The following is a 5053-nucleotide window of genomic DNA, read 5'->3' as shown; positions in this document are numbered from 1 at the left end:
ATACAATTGTAACTAAAATGAATGACTTTATAAAAATGTCTAAAATATATTCATGCTATTAAATACTTTCTTGTAGCAATTATATACTGTATATAAATATATATATATATATATATATATATATATATATATATATATATATATATATATTAATTTATATATATATATTATATATATTTATATATATACATATATATATATATATATATATATATATATATATATATATATATATATATATATATATATATATATATATATATATATATATATATATATATATATATATATGTTGTTAGAGGGTAACATAAAAATTTTTATCCGCAATTTAAAAAAAAAAGCTTAAAAACTTTATAAAAAATATGTTTTGAAAAAAAAGGTACGTGAAAAAAAAGTAATTAAAACATCAATGTTTTTTAATTGCTGGTTATGATAAAATAGGATCAAGTCATCTTAAGTTCAAAAAATGTAATTCTTTTTTTTATTTTAAAAAAGACAGTTTACTAACACCATTTTCCGACCTAAATTTTATGTTACTTTATGTTTTTATTTTTACATGTTGAAAGGTTGTGTAAACTTATTAGAAACACACAATAGGTTTGCAAAATGGCGCCTTTAACACAATGTTTGATGTAAAAGAAAATCATAAGTTTTTTTTGAGTCATTTTTCTCGATAGTTTTTCACAAATGGCCAGAGCACGCATCGCACCTTAATTTTAAATTTAAATAGATTTTGTATTTAGAAGATTGGTGTTAGTTTGAGCACAGGATTAAAACACTGATTTTTTCGGTGATCTTAATTGAAACATTGAATTTTTACATCGAGCAAATTGCTAATACAATCTAAACTTCTTTTTTGTAATACCAAATTTTTTTAAACTAGTTCAAATATTGAATATCTGAAGAACGCCGATTATCTAGAAAATTATTTTATAACTATAATATAATTTTTATTTATATATCAGAGCCGGAACTGGCTTTTTTTGGTCTTTGAGATAGCTAACTTCCAAACACGGAGCAAACTTCAAACATTCATATGTTTATACTTATGTCAAATAAGGATGCTTTGCAAAAAATTGTGATGATTGGAGGCTGGGAACAAAAAAGCCCAAAAACTTGTGCCCCCTGCCCCAAACGTGAGAGCAACAAGTTGATGAAATATTTTTTGTACTATTCTCAAATAGACTTATATTCATCAATAAATTTTAAATTTCATAGTAAAATATTTTAGCTTTCAAAAATTATGACCATATAAAGTTTAAACCCCCCTCAATTTGAGAGGGTTGTAAATTTTATATAGTCATTAATTTTGAACGCTGAAAGATAATACTATGAAACTTAAAATTTATTGATGAATTTAAGTCTATTTGAGAATAGTACAAAAAATATTTCATCAACTTGTTGCTCTCACGTTTGGGGCAGGGGGGCATAAATTTTGGGTCTTTTTTGTTCTCAGCCTCCAATCATCGCAATTTTTTGCAAAGCATCCTTATTTGACATAAGTATAAACATATAAATGTTTGGCGTTTGCTGCGTGTTTTGAAGTTAGCTATCTCAAAGACCAAAAAAAGCTGGTTCCGGCTCTGTATATACTTATTTATAGAAATAATATTTATTTATAGAAAATTATTTTATAACTATGATGTAAAATTATTTTATAATTATAATATAAAATTATTTTATAGTTATAATATAAAATTATTTTATAATTATAATATAAAGTTATAATTTTGATGCGAAAAAAGAAAAAACTAAAACAAAATGAAAAAATTTAAACTAAGACTTTGTCCTCTCATCAAAGGCCTGATGAAAAAGAGCTAATGTATTTCATGTATTTGAATCAACCATAAATTGAAACTAAAAATTCCTAAAGTTGAAAAAAACTGTGTGCTTTGCTGAGATGAAAACTACTAGTGTATTTTTTTTTTTCATAAAATGCTTCAAGTATCTTATGTATATGATGAATAATGAAATGGTCAGTGGAATGGACATGATAAAATGGACTCATTTTTTTTTTGCTATCTAGCCACCTAAAGGAGCTGTTTCAGAATTCAATCAAGAAATTCCTTAGTCCAAACCAGGGTTTTCTTAATTTTCTCTGTTGAAACCAAAACCGTGTTTAAATACCAAAATAATATATATTTACAACTCATGATGTTTACATCTGTTAAATATACCATTAGTCTAATAATTATGCTTAATGCAGTTAGTGTAAAGAGTTGAATAGGAAATACCAAAGTCAGTTTGCAGCAGGTGTATGTTGAAGAATTGCATTTATCTTTAGAACTTTTCATCAGAAAGTGCCAAAAATTACATGGAAACTTCCTAATCGACTATTTCATCTTTCACTGTAGTATTGAAAGGATAAGCAATCAAAACATAGCAAATAAAATATAAAAGTTTAGAAAAGTTGGTACACAATATTTACTGATTTTAGAGTTAGTTCGTAGTTATTCTTTTATGTTGTGTTTTTTAAAACGACTATTAATAAATGTCTTCATTTGAATTGAATTAATAATTGTCTAAATGATAATTAGTAGTACTTTTTCGTATTTATAAAAAGGTATTTTATATTCTTATAATTAAAATATATCTCTTTTTATATGGCAATAATACTACAACACGAAACAAAATTCTAGAGAGACTTAATAAGCTCCTTGCTAAAAAAAAGTTCTTTAAGAATGTAGCAAACTTGTAGCAAAACGAGAAAGCAAAAATTAGTTGTGATTGTCTAAAAACTTTGATATTTGTACATACTATTGAGGTATTTTAAAAGCAATTATTTTACCTATATTGCAGTATTAGTTACTTCTTTATAGTTCGAACAGTTGTTAAAAATTAGCCAAATTTTATGAGAGTAATCCACTTCGATTGCGGCTTTCAGAGCTTACAAACTACATTTTAAATTATCCTTTTTCAACGCAAAAGCGTTCATTTGACTTGCCGCAGGAGAAATTCAACGACTTTGTTCTCTCTATTATACCTTTTTGATGAAGGAAATTTATTTTGGTAATTTATAGTAGTTAATTACACGAACTATTATTTGCAACCATCTTAAAGTATCATTAAAATTTATAAAATAGAATTAAAATGAGGTTGTATCTCATACGAGTTGAAACTGAAATTACGTAGAATTTCAGTTTCAGAAACTGGAATTACGTAGAATTTCAGTCAGAATGTCAACACAATAAAAAAGTAGTGCAACAACAATTAAAATTGAGTTATTTTTTGATTGGTTCTTAAACTGTTTGGTGATTCGTTATTGGTTCTTAAATTGTTTTTTGATTCGTTATTGGTTCAAAAATTAATTTGCACTTGTTGATTCGATAGTTTCTTGTGTAAGAACATTCCAATTGTTTACAAGTCTATTGGAGAAAAAATTGTTCCTGATTGTGTTCAACTTTTATATATTTATTAATTCTTTAAGGTTTATGAAGGTATAGCATCTTGCACAATCGTAAGAGTTAAAGTAATTAATTGGGTTATGCAAGCTTATTATGTTTATTTTTTTAACTTATTTGAACATTTGGATTAAATCACCACGTCTTCTCCGGTTTTCTAATGAGAGTAACTTTACTTTTAAATTTTTGTCAATATGACTATAAGCAACTAAACTTGTAATTTTAGTTGATCTATTTTGAACTTTTTCAAGTCTATCATTTTTTTCTTTCCAATGAAGATTCCACATAACTGATCGATACAAATGATAAAGACGAACTAATGATTTGTATAATAAGCTATTAAATATTTTCATCTATAATCTCAAATGCATGTTTAACTTCAATTTAATTTCACATGGTAGTGGTGTAGAGGTAGACCACTCGCCTCATGAGCAAGAAGGGTTCAATCCCAACCACATCCCTCGTAGTATCGTGCTCAACCTATTTTTCCGCGCAGCAGCCTTGTTTGTTATAGTTGGTGTTTCGGAGTTATAGAGTTGAGCGACAGTTGTCACAACTAAAGGTGGCCTTATCAACTTTGGTTCTTTTATTTGTTAATTTGATTTATCATTTGGACAGGAAATATGGTGACTCTAATCAAGATCATTCAAAATAAAAATACCAAGCTCTTTTTTGACTTTTCCTGCCTCTATTATAACTTCATCAATTATGGGGTCATTATTTCCGATATGCATTATTTCAGATTATTGCGAGTTAAATTTTATCTGCCAGTCATCTGTACATTCTTTTAAAACAATAAGATTGTTTTGTAAAATATTACTATCTGGTTCTGATTTAATAACTTCTAAAAGTTTAGTAATGTCAGAAAATAGTTTGCTTTCATTTTTGATTCTAATTAATACTACAAAGAATACTGAACCAAAAACTGAGCATCAAGGAGCTCCACTGACTTTTTTTTTTCCTCCATTCATTCATCCATTCAATATTCTCCAACTATTAGTATTTGTAATCTCTCGCTTTAAAAACGTTTGATACCACAAAAATTTGTTTAACAATAAAACAAAATACTTTTGGAAAATTTAATTATAACTTATCTACATTGTATCCAACTTATTTCAAGGAAATTAGTAGTGCAATTTCGTTTATTAACAAAGCCGTGTTGTTATTTTATTATCAATTTGTGCTCATTGCACAACACGTGCTATTGCATAACACGTTCCATTAATTTATATTCAACCGAAGTTAGTGAAGTAATGTATATGTATATATATATATATATATATATATGTATATATATATATATATATATATATATATATATATATACGTATATGTATATATATATATATATATATATATATATATATATATATATATATATATATATATATATATATATATATATATATATATATATATATATATATATTTAAACAACTTTAAAAAGTATTCTACACAATAGAGTGCTCAATGTTCTTAAAAGAACAGAGCAATTATATATTAGTAGAAAATCACTTAACAAAATTTTTTTTCCATTTTACACTGTGTTTCATCAACAAAGGTTCATCAGAAATCTGATGAATCTTTGTTGATGAAACACAGTGTAAAATGGAAAAAAATTTTTGTTAAGTGATTTTCTACTAATATATGTA

General features: G+C 25.6%; 1 protein-coding gene across 2 annotated transcripts in view; it reads left to right on the top strand.

Annotated features, from left to right (window-relative positions):
- LOC136074940 (transmembrane protein 272-like) overlaps nt 1–34 on the top strand; it is a 25526-nt gene extending 25492 nt beyond the window's left edge. Inside the window, exon 6 of one of the 2 annotated variants that reach the window (XM_065787141.1) lies at nt 1–34. This exon is cut by the window's left edge and continues 307 nt beyond it. The gene's annotated coding sequence lies outside the window, so the exon portion shown is untranslated. The other variant, XM_065787140.1, reaches the window with a different exon arrangement.
- The last annotated feature ends 5019 nt before the right edge of the window (nt 35–5053 follow it).

The sequence above is a fragment of the Hydra vulgaris genome, chromosome 01 (genome assembly GCF_038396675.1).
Source record: "Hydra vulgaris chromosome 01, alternate assembly HydraT2T_AEP".
Taxonomy (NCBI): domain Eukaryota; kingdom Metazoa; phylum Cnidaria; class Hydrozoa; order Anthoathecata; family Hydridae; genus Hydra; species Hydra vulgaris.
This window is presented reverse-complemented; position numbering and strand designations above follow the sequence as displayed.